At 39.6% G+C, this 16,766-nt stretch overlaps 1 protein-coding gene across 2 annotated transcripts in view; it reads right to left on the bottom strand.

Annotated features, from left to right (window-relative positions):
- The window catches only part of PLCL2 (phospholipase C like 2), a 76,637-nt gene that overhangs the window by 25,904 nt on the left and 33,967 nt on the right, over positions 1 to 16,766 (bottom strand). The window lies entirely within an intron of this gene.

Raw genomic sequence — 16,766 nt, 5'->3', positions numbered from 1 at the left:
AAATTTGCTCAGATCCAATTGGTGGATTCAGCAATTACTGTATTACTCTGTAATAAATAGGCTAGCATAGCTGTATCTGAATTTTTTCTAGGCCTCTGATTTTTTTTTTCATATTCTATGCCCTAACATTTAGCACAAATAGTTATTTTTATTTATTTTAGAAACTTATAAAGCACGTCTTCATTCCAAATAGGTTTTCCAACCAGTGTACCTAAAATGACCCAAAAATAATGCCATACCACAAATCAATCTAAAATCTGACTATTGGAAAGTAAAACAAGAAAAACGCCCACTGTTTTCTCACAACTGCTGACAAGCTGGGAGGTATGGTTGGTGTGTTGGTTGGGAACTATCCACACTGTACTGGGGGACAAAAGATTGGTTCCCATGCATGAGGAAAGAAGAGTGGTAGCACTAGAGAAAGGCTTTGGGGCTGAGGCCTCGCCCCGCTCAGCACAATAAGCAGGACTGCCTCCTAGGCTGCCTTACTGCATTTGGAGGTAAGCACAGTGAGACACATTACCTTCTAAAGAGGGAGACCCTTTAAGGCCATTAAGTCCACAGTCTAAACTTACCTAATTGCTCCACAGTGGGCAGGAAGTCAGTGAAGGAGTTGGCATGCCAAGCTACTGAATGATAAGCAGGGCAGCAGTGCCTTCCCAGCAGCAAACCCAGGAGGAAGGGAATATGAGGCTGCTGATGTCATGACCCGAGATACTCCCCTTGTCAGGATGAGAAGCTAAACTCTGCTCAAGAGTGAAAGCCGACTTGCAAGTGAAATCCTACTTGCAATACTTGACATGGGTATGTAAGGGGATTGGAACAAGTAACATATCTGACTTGGAGAACTGCCTAAAAGAGAATTAAGTAAGAAAAGGGCAAAGGAAGGCAGATGTAATGAAACTTCCCTCAAAGCAAGGATGGAAATGAGGAGAGGAAGGAGCAACAGTAATCGTCTAGTCCATCCCATTCTGGGACCATGGGCAGTTGGAATGTTCAGGAAGGAGAGCCTTGTGAAGTAGTCCATGTAGCCTCTCACTGTAGGTATTGTGAGATTCTTAATGATGCACATATTAGTGTTCAATACTTATCAAGTGACAGGATCAGACTCACAAAACAACAGCTCCTTAGAAATGACAGACTAGACATGCCCAATGATCCTTAGCATCTTACCGCAGGGGTGGCAACATGCACCTGCAGTCCACCATGTTTTTCCAAAACAATCCCCCAAACCTCTAGAATTAACTATTCACATACTAACCATCATAAGAAATCCAAATAGGTGATCTCAGCTTTACTTCCTGATCCTGAAGACTGCTCCAGCCTTTCTCAATCTCATGCCTTTCAGACGGGCTTGACTTCAACTCTCATACTAATGTGGCCATGATAGTTGTTGCAGTCCAACACAACTGGGGCAGAACAGCTACAGAGTGGGACAGTTACTCTACCCCTTCACTAATCCTAAAAGACACTCTGGAATTTGGTTCTTACCACATAATCAGTCATCTAGTTGATTTAACTTTGCTAGAGGGATCAAATCTACCCTCAAGCACACACAGAATCAATACATGATAGCACTACTGACAATACACCTTCCTTGGAGGATTACCATACATTTTCTTACAGGACAAAGCATTGATATAGAAGTATAGTTAAAATTTCTCATGATTGGAATGTACAGATTTATTTAACCAAGAAGTCTGTCAACAGATTTAACAGAGAAGATGATACTTGACAAAATAAGAGTACAATGGTTGTAGTGTCACTTATATCAAGCTGATAGGGTGGACAAATAACACAGTATGGCTAAAGAAGGCAGCAGTATACCAAGGGCAGTAGTTCAGTCAGACTGTCTTTCTCCTGGAACGCCTGGAAAAAGATTCAGCATGGAATCCAGCAGTATGGCTGCAGCCAACTCAAAGTGAAGATGCTTAACAAACTTCTGGCTATATATTGACAGGAAACAGGGCTGCCAAACTGACCCAAAAGCATAAGCTGTTGCAGGAATTGCTTCTTGGGTTAAGATAAAGACAAGGCAGGTCTGGGCTACCCTAGTATCTAGAATCAAACAATGATAACAATAGGATCTACATGTCATGTTGTCTTTTAAAAGTGGAAGAAGGCGCACCTGCTTATATAAAACTTACTGGAATGCAAATGTCTAAAGCATCTGATGAAGTAGGTGGTTATCTGCAAAAGTCATAAAATCATTTCTGAAGTGCAGCAGTACACTTCTCTCCTAGGAGAAATCCATCAGCCTGGACGATTAATACATAATGCTGGAAATCAGAACGAAACCAAGCCAGGTGGAAGTCTTCCCACAGTCAATGAATCATCACTGCTTTACAAATAAAACTATAGCTCACTCACACATAACTATGTCTCAGGAAGCCTGACTACCTTATCAAAAATGAAAAAAAGTTTAAAAATAAATGCATCTAATTAGTAAGTTGTTTTGTTTTAAAATTTACAGTGGGGGTGTAAATGCTTGGATGATACATTAATTTCAACATTTTAAAGGCATTTATAGAATATTTAGGGGTTCTTGTTTTTCCAAGCATACTTTTCAGTCATTTGTTCAGGAGGGTATAAATGTCCTTCCTTATGGAGTTGATTCCGGGGTGTAGATTCCACACTTCCAGCAATAATATAACAGGGATCACAGCAGCTCCAGTAAGCTAAGGCCAGCAAGGACAGGATGCTCACACCAGGAATGACAAAATAATCCTATATATCCTTCCATGGCCCTTGTAATATCCCTGGAAATGACAAAATACTGTCGCAGCTTGCAACACTGTGCTCACACAATAGCCCGTGGTATACACTGTCTTAAGAGGTAAGACTTGTCCTGAGGTTTTTCACCAAAGACCAGAGAAATTCCATGCCCAGAAAAGTTTGTAAGATAACCAGGCAAAGGTTATTAAAATTGCAATACTCACAGATAAAAATAATAAGCTGTTAGCTGCAATTTTTATAAACATATATCATGCATAATTTGAAATGAAATTTAAAATTAAAGCAATCAGACAAGGCACCTGAACCATTTTCTTCCTATGCAATAAAGCACTGGAAAGGGTATAAACTACAGAGAGATCTATTAGAAAATAATTCACACCGACTTTGTTGTTTTAAGTACATGCCCTTTTTATTTATATTAAAACATCTGTGACAATGTAAGTGAAGTGCCACTTTCAGTTTGTGGCTTTTAAATTAACTTACTTCCCTAAAACAAACCGGGTATGCATATTTTTATTATGTACCAGGCCACTCTTGGTGCCCCTACTGAAGGCAGCAAACACATCTTTAACTACTATTTAATCAGGAGTATCATCATTGTAAATTATATTGGAATATCCCTGAGTATGTTTATCAGGAACAATTGCTTATATTTCTTTTATCCTTAGAATCAAAACCTTACTGCTTAGCAAAACTCTCACATAATACAAATATCCTTTGGGCAAAAATACTACAGAACTGTATGCTAACTGAATGTTCAACTACTGCCCCATAAGCTTAGAGAGGTTTTAACTTTATGGTGCATGTTACAAGACATGACTGGGATTCAAGGAGCTGTTCTGGCTCACAAAAATAACTTCTACCATTTGTCCAGTGTAAGCTTTGAGTTTTTTCTTGGAACAGCTAGCACTACACCATAGCACAAATGGCTTATGAATCTTCCCCACTTCCATTTCAAAAGCAGTTTGCAATGTAGCATGGGGGTAACGCTATTCAGTAAAAGCAAGCCTAAGTAACCCATGGTACCATGGAGCTAGTTTCAATATTCTTTGAATCTTAGCCTATTTTAAACCATCCAGTTCATGTGTGGTACACCAGTGTGGTGTAGTGGTTAAGAGCATGGGATTGGGGCTCAGAGGATCTGGGTTCTAGTCCCCAGTCAGCCATGGAGCCAACTGGGTGGCTTTGGGTCAGTCACAAACTCTCAGCCCAGCCTACCTCACAGGGTTGTTGTTGTGGGGATAAGACGGAAGAGAAGAGTTGATGTAAGCTGCCTTGAGCCCTTTGTAGGAAAAGAACTGCATTAACATTTTCCTAAATTGGGTCTTTTTTTTACAGTCTCCTGCCATTATAGGTTTTCTCCCCCAAGGAAAGAATAATGGGATAAAGATCAAGCTATACAAAAAAAATATCCAAAGACTTTGGAATATTCAGCTCAAAAGGTTTCATTTTCATTTTGCTGCTTGCCCTCCCTCTTCACACTTAGCTCCTTGTGTATCTCTATCCCACTCCCAACAATCCTCTTCTATTCACTGAAGTTTTCGAAACTTAGCAATTAAGACATAAGGGGTTGATTCTGTGAATATAAATTTACAAAGAAACAATGGGATTAAGGTCTTTTTCTCAACTCTGTATGTTTATTTTATAGAATTTTTGCTGTGAAAAAGACACATGTGACCTCTATAGACACAAATACACAGTTTTGAGAACTGTAAAACCAAGCACCTGTGATAATATCTTCTAGATAGGAAGAAAATGCCTAATAATCTTACAGAAACCTCTGGAAGAGCATGACATTGTGAATGGATTAGTGGAATTTATCCTTATTTCATGAAAAATAACCTTTGGACTATAATGTATCTTAGGAAAAAAAACTATCTTTAGATAGATTTTTCCCCAAAAAGCATTTTATTTTAAAAAATTAATTTAAATTTTACAAAATTAAATTTAAATTTAAAAATCCATTTAAAAAATCATGGATTTTTATTCTCCCTGATTATGATTCTGCCCCAGTATGATTTAACAATGAAATCACTGAAATCATGATGACTCCTAATGAAAATGAAAGAAAGTGCAAATGCAGAATTGCAGCTGAATATTAAGATAACAAAAATCATAGCTACAGAAAAATTACAGAACTTTATTGTCAACAGTGAAATTGAGATTGTGAAAGATTTTGCTTGTCCTGGCTTAGTCATCAATTTAAACTGAGACAGCAGCCAAGAAATTCAAATAAGACTGAGACTTGGAAGGACAGCAATGAAGCAACTAAAAAAAGAAGCAAGAGCAAAAATGTTTCATTAGAGGCTGAGGCCAGTAGCATCCACACTACTATATTCCCAATCACCTTGTATGGATGTGCACCCTGGACAGTGAAGAAAGATGACAGGAAGAAAATTGATGCATTTGAAACATGGTAGTGGGTGACAGCTTTGTGAATACCCTGGGGTGGCAGAAAGATGAACAAGTAGGTCCTAGATCATAACAAGCCAGAATGTGCCCTGGAAACAAAAACGACCAACTGAAGCTGCTGTACATCAATGAGAAGGCAAAACTCACTGAAGAAGACAATAATGCTAGGGAAAGTAGAAGGCAGAACAAGAAGAGGAAGACCAAATATGAGATGGGTTGACTCCATAAAGCCACAGCCTAGAATTTACAAGAGATGAGCAGGCCTCTCAAGGACAGGACATTTAAGAGGGCAAGCATTCATGGGGTCACCATAAATTGAAAATGGCTTGTCAGCAAATAACAGCAGCAAAAACACTCAGTATGAGCAAGATGATGCTTCAAGAGCAGCACAAATTATTGTTTGCAAGCTATGATTGCTCTTAAGAGCAAACTGCTTGGCTTTGCACCAGATGCAAAAGCATGCCAAAGAGCAAATACAATTGCACAAACTTACATAAACTGTAAAAAAAACACCTTTGGTCATCAATGGCAGATGAAAAGGAATTGTGACCTTGCACTTAAAAAAAAGTTTCCAATGGCAAAAACAGTATGTGCCCACAATTTGTTAACAGCAAGCTAGCTGCTAGTCCAGATGTCTATAAATAAATCACACTGACAGTCCTGCAGTGACATATACTAGAATTTTCCTTGCCTAAAGCAATGGAAGACTATGCTAGTCTAAAGTTGCTGAGAATTAGAAACTACTTAAAGGATTTCAAACGAACACATGTCCAGTACAAATTGGGAAAATCTGCTGCCACAAAAAAACCCAGATTAGGAGTGGGATTTGTCCTGTTTTAACTATGAGACTAAGCAGCAATTAATGAAGCATATCATTTGAATTCATGAAATTAATCTGTATTGCATTCTAGATTGCAGGATTAGGCTCCTATCATACTGATGTTCAGTAAACTACTGTGGTCCATTATGTTCTAAGCCAGACTGAACCAAAAAGCAGAGTCTCAGGACATGGCATTCAAAGAGGAAATTTGTTAAATAATGGGGGCGGATACAAACTAAGCGTGGTGTTCCAATATTAGTCTGATTAGCCCAGATCCACTGAAATGAATGGATTTAATTTAGACTAATATTGGATAGAATCCCAGGTCATTCACACTAAGGTAGATTCCACAAAAATCAGCATGAAGTATCAGCTCTAGCTACTTTAAATACCATTGACTGCAATGTGTGATTAACTTAGGCCCAACATAACTTACTGTGTTCACATGAGCCAACTTGATTTTCATATTTTCGAAGAAAGAATAGAATTTGGGGAGCAACTTAACTAGAGGCAGACACATGATTTGCGTAAGGAAGGGCAGTGCTATTCATTCATTCATTCATTCATTCATTCATTCATTCATTCATTCAGCATCACTAACTAGAAGGATCTGTAAAAAAAGATGGAAAAGATCTTTTCCTGAGACCCTGGAAAGTTGCTGGCTGTACAGAGCATCTTCTCGTTCTTTTCCCACCAGAGGTCAGACATCATCAAGGGTAAGTAATAGTTGGATATGACCAAATATTACATTTGATCTTTCAGCCAAACTGTTCTTATTTCTTTTATTTTATTTATCCATTTAAATCCTTCCTTTTTCTTGAAAGGAACCCAAGGAGACCTGTATCTCTTTTCTCTATCTTATCCTCACAACAAACCTATTATTTATTGTTTACTTATTAGATTTATTTATTAGATTTATATCCCATCTAATCTAATATAATGAACTCAAAGTGGTTTACATAACTCTCCTCCTGTTATCATTCTCCCCACAACAACAACCCTGTGAGGTAGGTTAGTCTGAGAGTCTGTGACTGGCTCTAAGTCACCCACTGGGCTCCACGGCTGAGTAACAACTAGAACCCCGATTGCCTGAATCCCAGTTCCATGCTCTTAACCACTACACCACACTGGCTCTCAGGTTAGGGTTGCCCTAACTTACCAATATCGGTGAACTTCAGAACTGAGTGGGGACTAGAACACGTATCTCCTAATTCCCAGTCCAACATCTTGCCGCATGGCTCCTCTTACTTCACATCTTTTCCCATTTTTAATTCGTATAATCAGGTAAAACATTCTGTATTATTCATAAGCCAATTTCTTGTGCTTGTTAATTCTCGACTCCTGTCTTTTTTTCTTTCAGAGAAGTTTCAAAATAAGAAGCTGCCATTACACAGCTACATGATGCATCACAACAGTGCTGCAAAATGGTGATGAATTTACTGATATTCAAGGGAAAAATGTAACACAGGAGACTCCAAACTCAACCTTTTTGAGCCATGAGTATATTTGGCATCCCTCCCTCCCTCTCTCTCTCACACACACACATCCCCTTTATTCCTATTATTCTTCTCTGGCTCCTTTTCTCTCTTTCTCCTTTCTTTCTCCCAACTCTGACTCCTCATCCTTCCATCCTTTCCTTTGCTTGTGCGCGCGCTCCCCCCCCCCCCCCCCCCCCCCCTTGTTTTTTTGTGCGCCCCCCCCCCCCCCCCCCCCCAGGAGGTCAAGGAAGCAGTCTGGCTTCTCTCTCTGTCCTTCAGCCATTTAACTCATAGTTATACTGTGAGGGTAGAGAGGGAAAGGCTTAAAAATCACCCACGAAGAGTTTCATGATGGAGCGCAACTTGGACCGAAGTTTCCCTGGTTCAGGTCTGCCAATTTAGTCACTATGCTACACAAACCCTATGTTAGCCCAAGAGCAAAACTGCATATTTCAGCTGCATATTTCTAAAGGCAAAAGTGCTGTTTTTCCACTGATGCTGAGAAAATACTTCCCCTTTATTTCTAGCTTTCCCTGCAACCTTATTAAAAAGAAATTTCCTCTGATTTTGGTGCAATGTGCAGTCATGGGAAAATTTTACATTCCTGAATAACATCACATTGGCAAAAACTCAGGGAACAAGAAAAAAAAACATGACTATGTTGAAATGGTCCTTTTCTTGTTTTTGTTTTAATAAGTTGATCTCAATCTGGACATATAAAAAAAAGTTGTTCTACTCTGCGTCAATAGTTGAAACACTGTACAGGGGTAAACTTGCTCCTACATTTAGTGCATTATAGAAAAGCCTCTTCTCTCATTGAGTTCCATACCACAAAAATTATATTGTGAATGGCAATAAATCACATGAATTATGTTAGAGCAGCTGCATTAATATCAACTATAAGCTTTCCATAGCTGTCTGAATGCTATTCCAAAGACTATGTTGGCTGGGTAGGACTGTTGTTACAAGCCAGCACATCTGAATAGCAGTACTTTGAGGAAGACTATTCTAGGGCAGGGGTCGGCAACCTTTAACACTCAAAGAACCATTTGGACCCATTTCCCACAGAAAAGAAAACAACGGGAGCCGCAAAATCCTTTTGACATCTAAAATGAAGATAACACTGCATATATTGTTTTTTACCTTTATGCTACGTATAAAAAAACTATAGTGTGTTGCATTTATGAAATCAATGAACTGCTACAGAGAAAACACATTTTTATTTCTGCATGCCACAAAAACATTTTGAACTCCGAAAAAAAAAGACACTGGGTTGAAAGTTACTTTCAAATAAAATACTCAATGTCTATCTGAGTCCTCTTCGTATTTATGAAATAAAAAGCTGAACTTATATTATCCACTAGCAGCAAACCAAACACGCCACCTGAAGCAAACCAAAAATGCCGTCTGCTTCTGTGTGCCCTCATCCTTTTATCACGTGGTGAAATATTGAACAAACATCCCTCTCCCAATGTAATCATTTTGCTGGAATTTTTATAAGAATCTTCTTAAAACAAAGAAGTAGATCTATATCTTCATTATGATTTAGCTGCAGCTAAATCAGTCACTAAAAACTGTTATTTTTAATCTTACATTGTAAACTAGTAGGATTCCTTTATTGTGAGCCGCCCCGAGGCTTCGGCGAATGGGGCGGCATAGAAGCCTTCTAAATAAATAAATAATATTTGAATAGGAGAACAGCTTCCTGCAAAGTCAAAGTCAGTGCTAAAGGGCTGCATGCATTAAACAGCAAACCCCGTAAGTTCATCAGCAGTAAAAGCAAATGAATTTACCCACATGCATTAGTACCATTAAACCTTCAGTTTTCTTCAGAAACTTTTCTTTTCTTTTCTCAGTTTATCCATGGTTGGCCTACTGGGGGAAGTCACAGATATAGGTGTGTTCAGTGACTGATTAGCAGATAAACAGTCAAGTGATGTGAACTGTGACAGGTCCCAAGCACAGCTTTTAACATTCAGATGAAGGAGATTACATTGGGACAAAGAGAATCTTTTCAGCAGTGTTTCCTGTAACATGAGAGCCTGCAGGAAGCTTGTTCAGCAGAGGAATGCAGAGATTTACTTAACTAGCTGATTAGCTTAACTAGCTATTGCTGCTTTCTTGAGTGGAGCTTCAAGCACATCAGCGGCTGTGCCGGTGCGTGTTTTGAGCGACGGAGCCGCAGCAGAGGGGTTCAAGTGCCACATGCAGCTCCAGAGCCATGGGTTGCCGACCCCTGTTCTAGGGTGGCTAGAAGTGCAGCCAAAGAATTTGGTTGATTATATAGATCAGTGTCTGAAATTCAGTATTCCTACCACCACTCTTGAATTATAGTAGACCCTTAGGGTTTCCAGGTCATTGTGTTGTAATAAAGAAAATGGCAGAACTCCTCTGGCAGGAACTATGGTCTAGATTCCAGGATTTAGACCTAAGAAACCACTTTCTTCAGCCAATTTATCTTTTTACCAATCTGCCCAACAGTTGTGCCTTCCTCCATAACGCACATCCTATCTTTTCACTATTTCCTCTTCTCTTTCCTTCATGCTACCTACTGAGGAACCATTCTCAGTCCATTCATGACTCTGCATCCATTCTTCAGTTTCTTTGCCTCTGCTTCCTTAATTACTATGTCATTGGACTTCTTCCAGTTTGCAGATTCTGTTCAGTTTTATTTCCAGCCAAACTGATAATTTTCTCTTTCTTCCTGGAATCTGGACAGCGTATTGTTTAGTTCCCAAAATGCCTGAACAATAATGTGCCTCCCACAGATAATTACTGTGCTGTTGCTCAACCACCGAGCTCAGTGCTTTTTTACAAGTAACTATAAACTGTATCCAAAAGAGCCAAGATGCTCTCCAAGACACTTTTGTTGCCCACCAAAGTCCGAAGCACTTTGTCCAAAGCACTGGCAACTGGGATTGCTGTGAATTAGATTTTGGGAGGTGCTAACTTGTTGTTCTCAGTCTTTGGGGCAAGTTATATGACCTTGCCATGCTTCCCTGCCATGGCAGCCATTTGGTGGGTGTGACCAGGACAATTTCTCAGACTGCCAAATGTGCTCACAGACACAAAGGATTGCCTCTGCACTACCTACAAAGTGCTGATGGAACAGAGAGCCGAGGTAGCAGATGAAGAGCAAAACAGGCCATATTCACATAACCGTGTACAAAAAAGCACTTAACTTAAAAACAAACCTATGATGATCTTTACAGAAGAATGGATCCTAGTACACTAGCTGCCTCCTTCTGAATCAGATTATTGTGTTCCACCTACCTTAAGATTTTGAAACTCACTGACGGAAAGTCTCCAGCTTTCAGAGCCTCTCCCAGCCCCAGCCAGAGATGCCTGGAATAGAACCTTAGACCTTTTGCATGCAAGCATGTTCTACTGAGCTTTTAGGTTCTTTTTCTTTCCAATATTCTGGAGTGGAAAAGGCTAGATCCACAAATTAAAAAATAAAGCTTTGGTCATGAGCACAAGAAAATCTATGTACTTCAGTGCTTAGAAAAAATAAACAATCCTAAATTACCAATCTGATAGGAGTACTAGGTTCAGTTGTTCATGCTAAAAATGATCATTGGACATCAGTGTAGTTGCTATAAGTCTGAACAAAAATTTGGTTACATCCATCCATTTAATCAAAGTTATTTCATTAATAGCTTAGTATAGAAGCTAAGCACTAGAACGCCTCCCATGCATGTCATGCTCTTGTGCATATTTTGTTTTTAATTAAACATGAGTGAGCTGTAAATAAAAACTCATGAAGTTCATGTTGCTGACTGAATGGGCCAATTTGCAGATAGGAGTTAATTAATAATCATTTTCATTTTACAAACTACAATTATCCGAATCATAGATTGTTCCCGTAATATTCAAACCTGGGCACTCTGGGTTGTTGAGGATTTAAACTACTCAGAATCAACCCAAGAACAACTCTTAGGTTTAACTCTTGGTTGTTTATTAGCAGTCACAAAAGCATCAAAGTGAAACAGAGGAACATGCTGGGGGCAGTGCGCTTAGTCTTATGTGTTCCCAACAATCCGTGGATTAACTAAGTGCAAACTGAGTCAATAATAAGTGAAGAAATATGCCAGCAAAACACACAAAAATCAGACTCTGCTTCCTTGGGCTAAGGATAAAAAGTTCTGAGAACTGGGATTAATAGTAAAGGAATTCATTTTTAAACCATGTTACATTTACACTTGCTGGTTTTAAAAATTCTGTGTTTTATTGTATTATGACCACTGAAATATCAACAAATATGCTGCTCTTTCACCACTATGTAACTAATGTGAACGATACTACTTATCTCATTATCATATTAGCCTTGGAAAGTACAGTGATAAATTGGGGATGAAACTGACTGAATATTTTCATGCACAATACTCTGTTCTAAAATAATACTGAGACGTTTTCTATATATTTTTGCTAGAATTATTAATTCTTCCTTAACACAATTGATCAAAGTGACTTATAAACAGTGAGTTTTCATTTGCATTTCATGACAACTTACTGTAAAACAGAAAATTGCTTTACACCTGCATTTCTCTCTCTACTAGAGCAAACGGAAAACACGCCATTAAAACATCAATTTGTACTTTGTTTTCTTCTCTATCTTGTAGTTTCCATTCTGCATGGAACAAAGCATGTAGCAATACTACTTTAAAATCTTTGCAGCTTTATGCTTGGCCATTGCTGAATGATTTCTGCCCCTTTGGGTAAATCAGTTACCAGTGTCTTTGAAAACTAGCACGCATATGCACACATATGCACACGCATGCATGTCTACACACACACACACACACACACACACACACACACACACACACACACACGGCAGCTCTCACCTTAAAACAGATGTAGATAATAGGAGGCATAGTTTAAGTTCTGTTCAAATATTTTCACTTGAGATTTAGTTATACAAACAGGTTGAGGCCTCTCAGACTTCGTACACTGGTTCATAGTTGGGAACATAGATTAGTCTTGCTGCATTAGCAAAACACATTTTAAAACAACTGACGAAACTTACAAAATTCTGTGGGGCCAGAAATCAAAGGACTATAGCCAGAATCCAAAGAAGTGGGTCTAAGAGGGCTTTGTTCTCTACAAAATCCCCCCACTCTGAGTCAATGTTTCAGATCCAGACTGAAAGTTTCCAAAGCAGTTTATGAAATAAAATTCTGGATTGGGAATTATCCATTTTAGAGCACAAAGTAGTCCTGTGATACTGCATGGAAATTGCCTGGAATGTTGGTGGTGGGAAGAATTCCAAATGCAGCTCTTGGTTCTGAAATGAGTTGTTCTAAGGAGGAAAAGCAAAGAAATAGAACCCCACTTCCAGAACTTGTGAGGTCTCTAGCAGGAAGGGTGGTAGCTCATTTCTAAAATACATCCTTGCATGCTGAAGGTTCCAGGTTCGATCCCAAGCATCTCCAGGCAGGGCAGGAAAAGCACCTGCTTGAAATCCTGGAGAGCCACTGCAGGTCACTGTCAACAATAATGGGGTACATCTCAGCCTTCAATAAAATATGCTAGTCTTGTACTCAAATCTAGCAGCAGTTCATGCAAGCTGATTTCCCAGATGCTACCAGTGTCACTAGACAGCAAGAAGAAGGAGATGGAAACACAGACAGAAGAATCATTGACTTATTATGCAAGTATGGTTGTTAGCCAGCTAACAGATGACATCAGGAGGGTGAGTACCCGGAGGAGGGCTTTCTCGGCAGTGGCGCCCCTTTTATGGAATGTGCTCCCCAGAGAGGTCCGCCTGGCGCCGTCGTTATTTGTTTTTTGGCGCCAGGCGGACCTCAGAGCACTTAAGTGGCCATACACCTACACAGTGTTGTACAAACAAGTCCCAAGTTCTTCAACAATAGAAATTGGTAGTTTCCGGTGAACCAACAAATCAGCAGCTGTACCTCCAAGCTATTTTAATGGTTCTTTTTCTCCCTCAAAGTTTTGGAGAATCATAACAGAAAAGCTACATAACGAACCTTGAGTCCTGTCTAGGTAGTAGGACATCACATTTACCCTGTCAAGGCCTAGAGAAACTGAAACCTGGCCCCTGAAGCAGGGACAATATCTGAGACTACTATGAAAAGGAAGTGACATCTGAGCAAAATCTTCTTCCTGATAAAAGGAGAGAGGAAAGTAGCACTGCATTTTAATCTGAGGAAGGAGGTACTGTTCAGCAAATCTTTTTACATGCAAGACATATGCAGATTAAAAAACCTGGCTGTCCCCAAGTGTTTCTTAACATTAGCCCTGAATCCTTTAGCAAATAAGGAAGATAAAATGAAGGTTTGGGATGTCGCCTTCAGGAACTGCAATATTTTCAGGGCCACACTGTTTTTTCCCCAGAATACAGAAAATATGGAGAGCAGATATGTTAGGAGGTAGAAAAAATACAGTCTTAGCTGTAGCACCATGCAATTCTAGCAGAGCTGCCTCAGATGAGAAGCCAACTCCACCAGACACCTCTCCCCATCAACTGTCACCCCATAAGAACCATTCCATCAAGCCGCAGCAGAAGTACAAAGAGAAGCTGAGTTTCTCTCTTAGTTCTGAAGGACCAGCAATAGTTCAGTCATTTTCTCCTTAACTGCTTCCATTACAGTTGGCCATTATGCAAGCTTTATAACAACAAATTAGTATCTTGAGTTTGAATTTTTCCTCCTCCTCCTCAATTCCTCTTCTTTAACGTTAGGTCATTTCAGTTGCAAACCTGAGGGAAGGGGCAAACCTATTACTCTTCGGTAAACTACCCTGAGTATGATTATTGCTATTGCTATTATACTGCATTTATATATGCAGTTTTCCTCTTATGAGGAATCCAAGGTGGCTCACATAGCTGTACTTTATCGGTTGGGCTAAGAGTGAGTGACTGGTCCGAGGGAGATTCATGGCCAAGTGGCGACCGGTCGGCAATCTCACACTGTAATAATCCTGCCACTGTGGCTCTTTTTTTCAGGTGAAGACCAAAGCATGTATAAATATTAACTAAATACAAAAGGTTCATGGGGAAATCATATAATAAATTATATTTTCTTTTAAAAATATGTTGTTTAGCTAATGCTGGAATTAAGTGGGAGGAGGAGCTCCCACTTAAACCAAAGCCCTGGAGCTATGGACCAGAGTCTCATAATGATCCTTTTCTGGCTTTGTAAATCAATGAATCCAAAAAAGTCTGTTATAGACAAATCTATTTGATACTAGGATGCAATACACAAGGCATTTGCTGTATATAATTGATGAGAACAGTGCTGCAGTTGTTAAATTATCCCCAGGTAATTTACTTGTCCTTCTGGGATAGCACTTTGCCAACCATCTGGTTCACTTTAAATCAGACATGGTACAATGTAACAGATAGTACATAGGCAAATTTTTGCTCCAATCCTTTTGTTCCATTACAATAATTCTACTATTTATAGTTCGACATAATAATGGTGTTAAATCATGTAGAACTGAAAAATGACGTGAGGGCTCTGAAGAACACTAAGCACACAGTATCTGAAGGAAGCAGAAGCGGCATATTCAGCACAAAAAATGTAAAAATGCAAGAAAAGCTGGTCTTTAAAAGGTGGGAAGGATGCCACATTCCCTCCTACTTCATACATTCCATTCGAATGTATTTGCCAGCCCGTGCTCTTCTTTACTCTCTCCAGGCAGACAGAAATTTTGTGGTGGAAGGGAAAAGATAAAATGCACTTACATGCAGAGCACAGTCTCTACACAAGTTGGCGGGCATTGCTTATCTTGGCTTCATGGGAGATATCTCCCATCCAATACTGCTGAAGATTTTGAACAAGTTAAGCTTGGGCTCTCCAGCCCTTTCCAGTTAAGGCCTAAATCTCTAACCTTCTCACAGACTCAAGACGCATTTGTGTAGCCCTGAATATTTAGTGTAGAGCTCCTACCCCAGAGAAAATGCATCATTTTGTTATGTGGACAGGACTCTGGGGCTAGAAAGGAACCTATACAAGGAAGTCTGGTTTATACGCACATTGGACAGGCTCACACATCACATTAACCCACACTGACAATAAGCCAAAGTGAGATGGTTGTTACACAAACAACTCACGGCGTACCTGACATAGAATTGGATTCAGTATGGGTTATTCTCCCCACCTTTCCTCTCAGTTCTCCAAATGGTATGCTGGGGGAGTGTCACTTCATATATCCATTTCCCTGTGTAACCTTTCCTAAATCCCAGTTTTAAAAAAGCCCTACTTCTGACAACTATCAAAAGCATATGTTAATGAAGGGAGGTAGGAATCACTCTTCTACCTTTCTGAGTATCCAAATTTTTGGGCAAAGTTGGGTGCACTGAGATCTATGAGCATGTTACTCAAAACTCCAAGGAGCTCACTGTGGAGGGGAAGAGGAAGATGCATGTGTATATCTGCTTTCATGAGCAAAGATGACTCATGGCCAGCACACTTGAAAAAAAGCAATCCTATTTTTGGAGCCTTTTTGCTGAACTTTTGGCAGGCACCAACCCCAAAAACAATGTCAAGGCAAGACTTCCCATTTCAGGCCCAAAGATATTGGGACCTATCAATTTATGCAAATCAAACTAGTTGGTTTTTTTAATGAAAAATACACAGTTTTTTAAGGTGGCATACTAGTGACAGCCCTGTCAGTGTACCTTTTGGGCACTTCAGAGGGGCTATCACTGGCAGCAGTGTGGGCCAGACTGCCAAAAGAAGTTGCTGGAGGCAGGGGAAGCATGCCACACTTGCCAAATACCTCACTCATCACCTCCCTTTGCCAACAGTGCAATTGGCTGTCCAGCTTCAAACAACATGATAATCCACCCTGAGTAAAACAACCCCTTGAACAGTTTTGAGGGTTGTTGGGAGGGGGCGGGGAATCCTACAGGAAGTGGTATGGGTTTATATTGATCCACTGTGACTAGTTTCCCACATTGGGTTGTCATGTGAAGCAACTCATTGTCCTCGGTGAATTGGACTGACTTAAATTAAATGTCATTTACATTATATATCCATATTGTTACATTCACATCAGTACTTGGAACAGCTATACTTGGCATGAATCACACTTCTAAATATCCCCAGAGTGATTCTAAAATATTCATAGCTTTTTCCTTTCAAATAAGCTTTGTGAAACAAAGAAAAAACATTCCAGTAAGTTTTCCCCCTCTCCAAACTTCCTGTTTTTTATTTGTAAACCTTGAGGTTTATTTATAAAATTGCAAGCAGTTGTTGTTGTTTTTACCTATGATGGTAATACTGCCTAGTTTTCTGTCTTACCTGAAAAAGAAGAAACAATCTACCTTAATAATCATTCAGTATCTCTGA

Source organism: Varanus komodoensis, unplaced genomic scaffold, assembly GCF_004798865.1.
Source record: "Varanus komodoensis strain SLA01 unplaced genomic scaffold, ASM479886v1 scaffold58, whole genome shotgun sequence".
NCBI classification, from domain to species: domain Eukaryota; kingdom Metazoa; phylum Chordata; class Lepidosauria; order Squamata; family Varanidae; genus Varanus; species Varanus komodoensis.
This window is presented reverse-complemented; position numbering and strand designations above follow the sequence as displayed.